Genomic DNA, 13,757 nt, shown 5'->3' on the forward strand with positions numbered 1-13,757 from the left:
CTCCTCGAAGACGGGAGTAGGCAATCCCTTAGTCATCACATCAGCATATTGTTGCGTCGTCGGCACGTGGAGAACCCGAACACGGCCAAGGGAAACCTGCTCGCGCACGAAGTGAATATCGAGCTCAATATGTTTCGTCCGTCGATGGTGCACCGGGTTGGCAGAGAGGTAGACCGCGCTGAAGTTGTCGCAGTAGACAAGAGTGGCCTTGTGAACATCACAAAGCAACTCCTGGAGCAGCTGACGTATCCAAGAGCACTCGGCCACGGCATTAGCCACGGCGCGATACTCTGCCTCGGCGCTAGAGCGGGAGACCGCGGGCTGCCGCTTCGATGACCAAGAGATCAATGAGGGCCCAAGGTAGACGCAGTAGCCTGACGTAGAGCGTCGCGTGTCGGGGCAGCCAGCCCAGTTAGCATCCGAGTAGGCCACGAGGTCGGTGGAAGCGGAGGCCGTCAGGATGAGCCCCATGGACATGGTGCCGCGTATGTAACAGAGAATATGCTTCACCAAAGTCTAGTGAGAGTCACGTGGGGCGTGCATATGGAGGCACACCTGCTGAACATCGTACTGCAGGTCGGGGCGAGTCAGCATCAAGTACTGTAAAGCACCGACGATAGAGGGATAAAACGCTCCATCGGACAAGAGAGACCCCTCCAGAGCAGAGACCTTCACCTTCGTGTCGACGGGGGTGGGCGTCGGCTTGCAATTAAGCATACCGGCACGCACAAGGAGCTCGTGGGCGTACTTCTGCTGATGCAAAAAGAAACCATCAGCCCGGCGGATCACCTCGATGCCGAGAAAGTAGTGCAGGGGCCCCAAGTCCTTGAGGGCGAACTCATCACGAAGACGAGCAGTTAGCCGCTGAAGGAGATCGGGGACGGACACCGTGAGGATGATGTCATCGACGTAGAGCAGCAGATATGCAGTGTCAGCTCCCTGATGATACACAAAGAGTGAGGCATCGGAGCGAGTGGACCGAAAGCCCAGAGACTGCAGGAAGGCTGCGATACGCTGGTACCAAGCTCGAGGCGTCTGCTTCAACCCGTAAAGAGAGCGGGAGAGCAAGCACATGAAGTCGGGGTGCTCGGCGTCGATGAAACCAGTAGGCTGCTCACAGAACACCTGCTTGGCGAGATGACCGTGCAAGAAGGCGTTGGAAACGTCCAACTGATGCACAGGCCAGGCGCGCGAGACGGCCAGCTGAAGCACGGCGCGGATCGTGCCCGGTTTCACAACTGGGGCAAAGGTGTTGGTGAAGTCCACGCCCGCGCATTGCCGAAAGCCGCGAACCACCCATCGAGCCTTGTAGCGCTCGAGAGAACCGTCCGGGCGAGTCTTGTGGCGAAACACCCACTTGCCAGAGATGATGTTGGCACGAGGGGGTCGTGGAACAAGCTATCACGTGCGGTTGCGCTGCAGGGCGTCCAACTCCTCCTGCATCGCAGCCAGCCAATGGGGATCCCGAAGGGTGGCACGAGCGGAGGTGGGGATGGGTGATGGCGTCGATGTCGAGGCAGCGCACACATACTCGTCCGAGGAGCAGCGCGTGCTCGGCCGATGCACGCCTGCACGGGCACGGGTCGGGGGCCATGACCACAATAGGGGCGCCCACGACGGCGGGGGCCGCGGCCACAATGGGGGCGCCCGTGGCAGCGGGGGCCGCAGCGTCAGGAGCCGTGACGGTGCCAGCCGAGACAGCCGCGGAGGAGGCGACGGGCGAGGTCGAGGTCGAGCCGTCGCAGGAGTAGTGGCGTCGGCCGGGGTGGCGGGTAGGGTGCACGTGGGCTCGACCTCGGGCGAGGGAGCCGGGGACCCGGGGGCCCAGTCGGACTCAACCTCGGGTGAGGGAGTCGAGAACCCAGGAGGGGGCGGCAGAAGGCGCCGGGCCGGGTGGTGCCACCGCGCATAGCACCAGGTAGGGGGCGCGGGGGCCAGAGTCGAAGGAGCCACGGCCAGAGGAACCTAAAAAAAGGGAACACCGTCTCGACGAAGTACACGTGCCTCGAGGTGTTGGGAGGGTAGCCAAGGAAGATGCATGGGACGGAGCGGGGTGCAAGCTTGTGTGACGTGGTAGATGCGGTGCTAGGATAATAGAGACACCCAAATATGCGAAGACCATCATAGGACGGTGGTGTACCGAAAAGAAGGTGGTGAGGGACGTAATTCCACCGGGGACGACACGGACGAATGTTGACTAAGAGAGAGGCGGTGGCGAGAGCATCGGGCCAGAACCGAGCGGGCACGTAAGCGATAAAGAGGAACGTGCGAACGCAGTCATTAAGAGTGCGGAGAATGCGCTCGGCGCGACCGTTCTGTTGTAAAGTGTAGGGGCAAGTCAGATGGAAGGTGGTGCCGTGAGAGGCGAGAAGTGAGCGAAGAGCGACATTATCAAACTCTTTTCCATTATCAATTTGAAGTGCAAGTATGGTGCGACCGAACTGAATGGTGACGTAGGAATAAAAGGTGGTGAGTGTGGCTAAAGTATCGGATTTACGACGAAGAGGAAAAGTTCACACATAATGAGAGTAATCATCTAAAATCACTAAATAGTATAGATAAACCGTGTTACTCGCAACGGGAGACGTCCAAAGATCACTATGAATCAACTGAAACGGAAAAATGGAAACTAAAGTAGACGCACTAAAGGGAAGATGCACGTGCTTGCCCAAACGACAAGCCTCACAAATATGCTTGTCGAGCTTATTACATGAGAAAGAAAAACTTCTAAGAATCTAATGCAAAACGGCAGGGTTGGGGTGGCCCAAGCGAGCATGCCAAAGGTCGACGCCGGCGGAGAGAGCGACGGGTGTGGAAGTGGAGGCACCGGCATGGACGGGATAAAGCTCCTCAGGGCTATCACATCGGTGAAGCACCATCCGGGTGCGGGCGTCCTTTACAAAAAAAACCCAACACCGTCAAATTCAACAGTAAGAGGATTCTCATGAGTAAGACGACGAACAGAGACTAAGCTAGTGACTAAGTCAGGTGAAACAAAAATATTAGACATAGTGATAGGTGTGGAACTAGAAGGAAAACTAGTGCTACCGACATGAGTAATGGATAAAGAGAAACCGTTGCCAACGGTGATGCGAGTGTGAGTGTGAACGGGAGTGGAGGAGGAAAGGTTACCGGGATGAGCTGTCATGTGCGCCACAGCACCCGAGTCCATGTACCAGTCGCCTCCACCGCCATAGTTGCCCCCACGACGGCGTTGAGTGTAGGGCGGCCAGGAGGGCTGGGTCCCACGGTGAAGGTGTCGGCGGTGGCAGCTGGCCTCCATAGGGCGGCGCCTGGGCGGGGGCGCCATAGCCACCGAGGAGTGGCGGCGCAAGCGGGACACCGTAGGGCTGGTAGGGGGCGCCGACGAACGACTGGTGGCCCATCTGGACGGGGGTCAAGGAGACCTGGTGCAGGTGCCCGTGGGACGGGCATGTGATAGGCGTGGACGACGCCCGTCCACGGGTTCTGCCCAGCGGCCCACGGTGGAGGCGGCTGCTGGAAGTGGGGTGCCCCCTGCGCCCTGCGCCTGCTACTGCGGCGGCTGCTGGCGGCGGCCCCGCCACCCCGCCGGTTGCGCCGGCCCCCGCCACCTTGCGGCTGCTGGGGAGGCGCTGGGGCCGCGGGTGGCAGCGGATAGTAGCCGGCGGGTGCTGGCGGCGCGGACTGGCGGGGGGCGGCCGGAGGAGCAGGGCCGCCGCGGGTGGTACCGACGGCGAGAGCGGTGTGCTGGACCCGCTGCTTCAGCTTTGTCATCCGTCGCTCCTCAAGTTTGAGGTACGCGACGACACGCTGGAAAGTGGGTTGCGACAGCAGGGTGAGGTTGGACGCCGCGTTGCCGAAGTCCTCATTAAACCCGGCGGTGAGGGTGCTCAGCATGAGGTCGTCGGATACCTTAGCGCCGATGTTGCGAAGCTCATCGGCGAGCATCTTGAGCCTCATGCAGTACTCGTCGATGGTGGAGTTGTCTTGGTGACAGCCGAAAAACTCCTGCCACAAGAAAACAAAGCGCCGGAGTTTGTTGTCGGTGAAGAGTGTGTTGATCTTGGCCCACACGATGCAGGCGTTGTCGTCCTCGGCTACGACCGTGTGAAAGATGTCCTTCGAGACCGTCTGATAGAACCAACGGATGATTGTGGCCTCGATGGCGGACCACTCCGGGTCGCCGCGCATATACGCGTTGTCCACGGAACCGTTGATATGCTTGATATGATAGTACTCGCGAAAGATGAGATTGAAGTAGGTCTTCCACGTATAGTACGACATGCTGTAGCTGTCAAGACGGATGAGGACCCGGGCCTCAATGTTAAGGTCATGAATGGGCGGCAGAGGACTCAGGACCAGCAAATGGATTAGACGAGTGAGTGGTAAAAGAGCCACGGGAGGAAGGCCACGACATGGCAGATGGGAAGACGCAGCGGCTGGCTAGGCACGCATGAGACAGAGGAAGGCGGCGGCGCGAAGACTACAGCGATACGGCACAAGATACGTAAGACACCAGCCAAGCTATCTAAGCAGCTGGATGGATTCTTAGTCTAGCTAGCTTATGCATGCGTTGGACAATTCCACGGGACGCACACGCGAGACAGACGCGGCTGCGGCGACACGGGACGCAGCGGCTCAGTGGCGTGGGATGCGCGAGTGGCAGCGGTGCGGGACTCATGGGTGGAAGCGGTGGTGGGGTATGGCGGTGGCGGCGCGTGGAGGCGCGGCGGCGGCTATCCTAGGTTAGACCGAAAAAGATGATATCATATAAACATATAATTTGGAATATGATGTATTGATCCGGATACTGATGCACGTATATGTAATATAAGGGAAGATCTCTACCTTAATTATACAAAACTAGAAGGTAAGATACAACTTCAATACATATATAATACAAAATATATACTCAACAGTTCCAAAGGGTACGCCGTTGAAGAAGAGCCAGAAAATGGATCGAAGAGTCCACCGGACACTGCGTTTCTAAGCCAATGTTGACACCAATTAAAAGGCAATTGTAGAAGTATCTGGTCAAAAGATGAGTCTTCCAAATGTGCTTGGGAGATTGTGCGGCTTTAAAGGCCTTCGCTCGATCATGACCTAGTCACCCTGCCCTCTGATCACTTTGTTTCGCAAGCCTGGCTATCGGCCCCTTGTGAATCCGTAAATCAGGGAGAAAAAAAAGGATGGTCCTTTATTTTTTTTAGAAAAGGAGGACAACTCGGCCTGTGCATCTGGGAATGCATGTGGTCACTCTATTGATTATTCTCGGGAACCTTACAAAGTATTACAAGAATATGCCTGAATCCGCCATCTTGGTAACATATGCCACTACTCCTATCCAAATGATGAAAGGGATGCTAGCTGGGCCAAATACCCAGACCACTCACCTAAGCCTATCATCAAAAGCCGGAAGCCCCAGCCGAGCCACATACCGGGTCTGGGGCACAGACCGGTCTGACGCACTCACATGTGTCGTCGCCGCCATTTTTCACGGGTCCGTCTTCATAGGAGATATTGAGGCTTCTACCTTGTCAGGCCACTCTGCCATCGACGCCACCATGATGCCAGACAGCTACCTCTTCCTGCGTGAGTCCATCTCCGTGCATCGGGCACCAAGTCTCCACTGCACCACGCCGCCGAGACCTGCTGCCATCAATGTTTAAGATGAAGCACCGCTCCACCAAAGAAGCCGCCCACTGGTCCCTCGATCCCGTGAACACCTCCAAGACTGACGCCCATAAGAGGAAACGACACAATATAGCACCGCCGTCATCCGATCTACTGATCTAGGGTTTCCCCTGCAGATAGCAGATAGTGGTCTTGAACTTCTCCTCGGCGATGCCTTCAAGAAGGAAACGCCGCATAACAGCGCCGTCACCGCCGACCTTGGCAGCTAGCCAAAGGCAGGTTTTCACCCAGATCTGTTCGAAGAGCCTCCATCAAGCATCGCGTGCACGGATCACCTAGCACCGGGCCGTGGTGCCTCGCCAGATCCATTGCAGATCAGCACCGCCACCACATGTCTGATTGTCACACCCTAGCTAGTTCATGCATTAGGGTGATTGCATCATGTTTAAATTTCCCAGAAAGATGAAATGGGGATGATAGAACCCCCCAGCACCCCCCCGGAACAACTAGGGTTTACTAAAAAACTTTTCAATGAACCTGAAATGCCCTTCTAAAAATCCCACCCTTTTTGTTTTGGGTTAACACCTTTGACAAAAATGGTGAACATTTTTCTAGGACATCTTAAGGTCATTGGATTATTTCATATAGTATTTGCATTTGGGCATTTAAATGCTATAAAATATTTTGAATGCTCAAATAATCATAACTAAAATGTTTACTGTTGGATATATTCTAAGCAGTAGCCATGATTAATTTTATGATTTTTGGAAATGCCATGGCATTTTTATTAAAGCCCTAAAGTTACATAAATAATAGAAAATATATAAAAACATAAAAAGAGAGAGGGAAAGGAACTTACCTGGCGCAGCCCACCCATCCCACTGGCTGGCCCGGCATTGTGTTGGCCCGTGCCAGTCATCGCCTACCTCTGCCAGTAGGCACAGGAGGGACACGGGCGCGTGCCCGACGCGTGGCGCACCGCCGTGCGCCACCTCCTGCTTGCCGCTTCGCCGCTGGACGGGCTGGACGACCTCCGCGTCGCGCACCCGACCCCCTGGACACCTCACACTCCCCCTGCCTCTCACCCTCGTCCCGCCACTGTAGCCGTAGCCACTGTCGTCTCTGCGCCGCCCTACCGTTTCCACGAGCTCCGCCACCCTCCTCTCCGTCGAGTAGGCCGAGCCCCGAGCGCTCGCGTGCCCCGAAGCCACCGCATCGACCTCGCCGACTCCGCCACCGCCGGAGATCCCCCTTCGCCGTCACCGTCGCAGCAGGTCATCCCCGGCCTCGCCATCAGCTCCATCGCAACCGCCGTTAGCCTAGCTACCTCCCCACCCTCTCTGTTCCCTCTCTCGAGCTCCGTAGCGACTGCACGTAGCTCACCCGTATGCGCCGCCGCGGAGCTCGTCACCGACGAGGCTCCGGCCACCCAACATCCGCGCCACCTTGACCACTAGCCCTACCGCACCCCCAGGAATTCAACGCGCTAACCCACGCGCCTCTCCGTGCCCCCTAGCGACGAGTCCAAGCTCACCCGAGCTCCGACCGCCGCCAAACTCGACGCCGGAGACAACTCCGGCCACCCCAGGCCCAACCACCTACCCCATTCGACGCGGACGAGTGCCCGCGTCATGTAGATGCCCTCCGCCGGCCAAATGGTCGCCGGAGGAGGAAACCCGCACCCCTCCGCCGTCCCTGGCCTTGCCGGCGATGAGCCCCGGGTCAACTCCGGCGAGTTTTGACCCGGGTTGACCCCAGTTTGACCCCGCCTGAGTCAATGACATGTGGGGCCGGCTCCTAACTAAATTAGTTTAGTTTTTAATTAGTGCTAATCACTCTGTTAGAGGTTAATGACCTCGTTAACTAACTCTATCTCACTGACATGTGGGCCCAGGGCCTAACTACCCTAGTTTAGTGCTAACTAAACATTAACTAACTCTGTTAGTTAGTTGAGACACTGACAGATGGGGCCCCACCAGCCAGGTTTGACCTGGGCTGGCGCCTTTGACCCGCTGACGTTACAATGACGCAGTGCTGACGCAGTTATTTATTTTCTGGATTTATTCTTATATAGGAAATTCCAGAAAATAGCCAAAACTTCTAAAAATCATAGAAAATCAACCATAGCTCCAAATCAAACAAATTATATATGAAAAATGATCAGAAAAATTCAATATTTCCATCTGTAATGGTTTCATGCATGACAAAACACGTTAACCTTGCTGTTTAGGTGAAACAAGCTAATACACTTATAATGCATAAGAACTTAAGCTTCCATATGAATGTTTGATTCTAATGGACCCATTTCAACTTGTTTCACATTGCATTAGGCAGGACACCTCATTTTGCTATGTCATAGCATGCATCATATTATTGCATATTGCCATGTGATGATTATATTCTGTGGTGTCTTTCGTGGTAGGTTCTGCCTCCGAGGATATCTCCGAGTATCCAACTGAAGGGCAGTACCCCACTACTACTCCATCAGGCAAGCAGCCCAATTGATCATATCGATACAATCCCATGTTCTCGCTTCTGCTCTCACTTACTGCATTAAGACAACAACGTTTCAAACTGCTGTGTGCTATGGTAGTTGAACCCTTAGCCTCTGCATGACCTGTCATTGCCACAGTAACTAGATGAAACCCACTAGCATGTGTAGGAGTTGATTGAGCCATGTATGTGTTTCTTACCTTGCTATTCCTGCTATTCTAGAGTTGAGTCAGGTCTGGTTCATCTGGGTGATGGGCTAGAGTGATATGATTATGTCGGTAATGTGAGAGATGTGTTGAACATGATTTGGTAAAGGTATCGAAGAGAGGCCATGTAGGAGTACATGGTGGTTTGTTTCATTGAGGCCGTCCCTAAGAACTGATATATGTATGTGTGATTTAAGAATCAATTACTACCATGCATTGGGATCCTTAATTGACCCTCTTGGTTTCTTAATCACCCTAGTACTCTGTTCAGGAGTTGCAACTAGTTTCTGGTGTTTGTAGGTTCTGTGTTGGCGGACGTGCGTAGCGCTGACCCTAGGGGTGGGCTATGATGCGGTAGATACACCGTGGCACGGTGTACCGAGTCACCCGTTTGGTGTCTCGGGAACCCTATTCACATCGTTCGGGGCCGTATGTGGAAACCTCGGTCGGACTCCCCCGCGGATGGAACCTGGATAGGCGATAAACCTGGACTAGAGACTTGAGTGTTTAGGTAGGCCGTGGCCGACACCCTCGTTGGGGTTCCGCTTGAAGGTTGCCGAGTACATGTCGTGTAAACGACGGTAAGTGGTGAGAGCGTGTATGAAGAAGTACACCCCTGCAGGGTTAACATCATCTATTCGAATAGCCGCATCCGCGGTAAAGGACTACTTGGTTGCCTATACAGTTCATAGACAAGTTAATGGTTACTACTAAAAGACTCAAGATAAGTGTGAGTACCGAGGATGGCCCTCTCGTAGGATGACGAGGGAGGATCCCCGGCGGAGTATTGTGTTGGTGATTAGTGGACTCGTGTGCGAAAACTATTTTACTAGTGGTGTCTCGTAGGATAGCTTAGCCAAGAGTCAAAGCTGGCTTGCTGCAATAACTCCACCACCTTCTTGAGAATGAGCATGTATAGTAGGTCCTGTTGTAAGACTTGCTGAGTACCTTTGTACTCATGTTGCTTTAATTACTGTTTTCAGACGACAACACCGCCCCCTCCGATGGGTTTTATGTAGACCTCAACGTCGATGAGTAACTTGCCACCCAGGTGGTGATCCAGGCCATGGAGGGCCCTATGTAGATAGACAGGCTTCGACAAGCCTTCTTTCTTTCTAGTGTCTGTACTCAGACTATTTGCTTCTGCATGTGCTTGTATGCTTGTATGACTTGAGTGTCGGGTCATGTGACCCCTACCTGTATGAACCTATTATGTATGGCTCTCTGGAGCCTTTAAATAAAGTACTTGAGTTGTAGAGTTTTGTTGTGATGACATGTTGTATTTGCACATATCAAGCATATTGTGTGTATGATTGAAATGCTTGGTATGTATGGGATCCGACAATCTAGTTGTTTATCCTTGGCAGCCTCTCTTATGGGGAAATGTAGTCTAGTGCTCCTCGAGCCATAGTAGTCCGCTACAGCCCGGTTCACCGGAGTCCTGCTAGCCCAGCACTACTGCTCAGGACACTTGACTGGCCGGCATGTGTTTCACTTTGTTCCTATGTCTGTTCCTTCGGGGAAATGTCACGCGGTGACATCCGGAGTCCTGCCTAGCCTGCTACAGCCCGGGTTCCCCGGAATCCTGTTAGCCCAGTGCTACAGCCCGGATTCACACGCTGTTGACCGACATGCTCGATGTGATTCATGTATGCCTGTCTCCATAGATTTGTGCCGCTTTGGGTTCACGACTAGCTATGTCGGCCCGGGTTCTCTGTCATATGGATGATAGCGACACTATCATATACGTGAGCCAAAAGGCGCAAACGGTCCCGGGCCATGGTAAGGCGACACCCATCGGAATACCGTGCGTGAGGCCGCAATGAGATATGAGGTGTTACCGGCTAGATCGAAGTGGCTTGGAATCGGGGTCCTGACATGTCCACCTCGCGCCGCTCGAAGAAGACACCACCCAGAGCGCCAGATTGCCGCTGCCACGAGCATGCCACGCCCATCGGATCTCGTCAGGCCGACCCCCTCCTGCTCCCAAGGACACGCTCGTCCAAGGAACGCGAAGTACTGCCGTGCAGGTCGCCATGCGCCATCGCAGGCAGCAGTACATCACCGAGCGGGAACGGCCGACCCCTCCGCCACCACCTACAACCCCCTACCGAGACCCGCCACCACGCCGCCACCACATGCCCTATGCATTTCATTCTTACCGGAACGCAAAGAATTAAAGTACCTGACCCCAGACGAAGAACCAACCAACATTCATAACTAGTTGAGGTTTGGTCGAATGCGCCGGTCTATGTGCCCGGAGTGTTAGTGCATGCAAATTTTATCGCGTGAAACACCTACTCTATTTCGAAGCCCCACAAGCTGGATGCTCCATATACATCAGATAATGCATGCATGGGACAAAACAGATACTCACAAAATCCCGAGTAACAATCTGTGGGATCCAACCAACTAACAGTTTCTGGACACGTTGTCCACCACCACCACGACCCTCTGCTCCTCGTTTCCTCTAAAACCAACCTCGGCAAGCACGTCACCGATGCCATCTTTTCACCGACGCCTCTCCTGCCTCCTCCTCCTCCGCGCAGCAGCCTGAACTCCCTTCGTCGCCACCCAACTCCTCCTCACCATCCCTCCACCCCTCCCCCGTCTCTTCTAACTAATGCAAGTACGTCGCCGGTGCCTCTCATGCCTCTTGCTCTGCCGCAGAGGTCCCGCTGCTCCCATTACCACCTCCTCGCCCTCCTCCTTGACATCTCCTCCTCCCCTTACCCGTTTCCTCCGACGCCGAACGCCACAAGTATGCCGCCAGCTATGCGCTGCTCATTCTTGATGGCGGTGCCGCCACATACTCTGCCAGCCGAAATTCAAATTTTCTGTCACCTGGAGTTCACTCCCCGTGCCCCATGTCGAACTCCCCAGAATGAGTATTGCAACCCAATATAAATCAAATTTGTGTGTATGACGTGCTGAACGACGCAAAGGCCTGAGAGGACTTGGTGGTCAGAAGAACACAAAGGCTAGAGCAGTGGTGATGCATCACATAATTAAGGATGACGACCCGACACCGGACCACGGCGCATGGAGCACACTAGATCCGTAGTGCGCCATCCTCCTCATTTTGGGCATAGCTGCTGCCGCTGGAGCACACTGGGAAGCAAACTGGATAGCTGAAGTGGAGTGCGCACGAGAAAAAGGAGAACCGTGAAATTGTTTCACCGAAGAAGATGAGATGGTTCTTTTATCAGATAAAGGGTGTTCTTTGACTCATAGTGTCGCATCGAGGGATACAATCATAATGAGTACACACCCAACCTCCTCATAGTTAGGATGCACACAGCAAACCCAACACACACACACACACACACACACACACAAACCATCACGCCGGCAAAGAGCGGAGTCATACAAGACTGAAGCTATGCCCAAACAGATGGAGAAATTTTTGGTATTGGGTCTCCAACCACCATTCGTACATTTTATGCGGACTAAATTCATGTATCTACACGTGAACAATTAATAATTTCCTCATTACTTTAGGTTTTGTGCAGTAATAACACCTACGCTTTGGAATAACTTTGTGACTTTGAAGATGAAGGAAATGAAAGCAGAAGAAGTTCTCAAAATTGGTTTAGTATAAAGGTTCTTCTCTGCTAGCGTTTAGTATTCAGGTGCCCCATCTTGCCCCAGCCCAACTCCTCTTTGGTAAGCTAAGTTTTCAAAACGAAAAGGAAATGGAAATTCTAGTTTGATGGTTCTTCTCCACTAACCACAATGATATTGGTACTCTATATTTCATTTTTGGGGCCATGGCAGGAGTGATTGTATATAATTAGCTAATTACGCGATAGCCCACACAAAAGACCAAAAAAAGATAAAACGTTCAATTGTGCGGCAGGATTGATCATAAACTAACATTATTACTATAGTAATATTAACAAGTGCGTACCTCTCCCCTCCACACGAGAATATAGGTCTGTCATGCGAATTTTATGTCATCAATTAGCTAACAAAACGTATATAATATACCACAAAAAATATATTTTAGAAACTTAATTCGATGAAGAATCTAAAATATAGTTTTTATGAAATACAACATATTTTTTGCTAATCAAATCAAAGATCTGAGATCCCGTGTCAGACTTATATTCCATTCAGAGGGACTACGTGATTAATGCATAAATTACATATGTTAGATCTCATGGGAATAACCAAACATCTCTCAGAGAAACCTATGTTTGCAATGGGTTTTTTTTATTATAAATGTCATGATATTTGGCTCCAATTTTTGTAGCAAACCAAATAATATGTTCTGATGATAAAACATGAATACTCGCTATGTACTTAACTTTATAAAATTATAGCACATGCGTTGTGCTGGTCACTTTGCTAGTTATCCTAAAATCTCATAATTATGCTGCTGCCCTTTTGTGAATGTGAGTATATACTATGAAATGTTAATATTTGATATCAATGTGATATGTTAAAACCTTCATTAAGGTAATGCCACCATATTAGCTTTACAGGAACACCAAGGAAAGAAATAACACGCTATCATTATCATATCCAGTGCATGAAGAGCCAAAACAACATTGATATTTGTCCAATGTTGCAAGCAAAAGGAAGTGGAAGGGGAGGCATTCTGAAAATTTGAAGCAAAGGTGCCACCTCTAGTGTTAGGAGGTAAGAAACAACTCACTTGTGGTTTTATTCATTAAACCATTGCTACAACTCTTAGACCCTCTTTTCTTCCTCTTCCTTGCCTACAATCAAGATCCTACCATCTAAATTTATACCTAAATTATTTTATGTGGAAGCCAAAAGTAAGGGGAAGGAGAACCAAAGAACAATAGGAATGGGAGGCATCGGAAAAACAAAGAGCTAGATTTATCCTTTGTAAGGAGAGGAAATCTAGAAAGCTCAGGCTTTCCTCGATGTTCCCATTCATACTACTCTTGGGCCCTCTCATTCTTCCTCTTCCTGGCCCACCCTCCACAACTAACTCTAGAAACATGAGAACTTGAAAGAGCATCTTGTGTTTTTGCATGGTAGCACTAGGGTATAAATAGATAGATATGTGCATACTTGTTGGTGTAGGTGTGTATATGAGTTAAGTACACACTTACTACACATCACGCCATGGGACACAATAGTATGTGATACTGGGGGGCATGTAATTTTTCTCAAGACACGTATAACTTGTGGTGTAATTGTGGACCATCACTTGTAGTTGTATGGAGCTGATCTTCTTCAACTGCTTATATATTAGTGTATCCAAAAATCCAACAATTTAGCCAAGCCATGAAGTGAGACTTCGGGAAAGGGAAAATATGAGGAGGCATAATTCATCATTCATGTATGGGCAATGTAGATTGCCACATCTGAGGTGATGACCATTATCAATACATTGGCTTTTGAAACACAAATACCCCATGTACTCTAATGACAGCGACACTCAATCTTTTTGTACACACTACCCAA

This window comes from Triticum aestivum, chromosome 5A, assembly GCF_018294505.1.
Source record: "Triticum aestivum cultivar Chinese Spring chromosome 5A, IWGSC CS RefSeq v2.1, whole genome shotgun sequence".
Classification (NCBI taxonomy): domain Eukaryota; kingdom Viridiplantae; phylum Streptophyta; class Magnoliopsida; order Poales; family Poaceae; genus Triticum; species Triticum aestivum.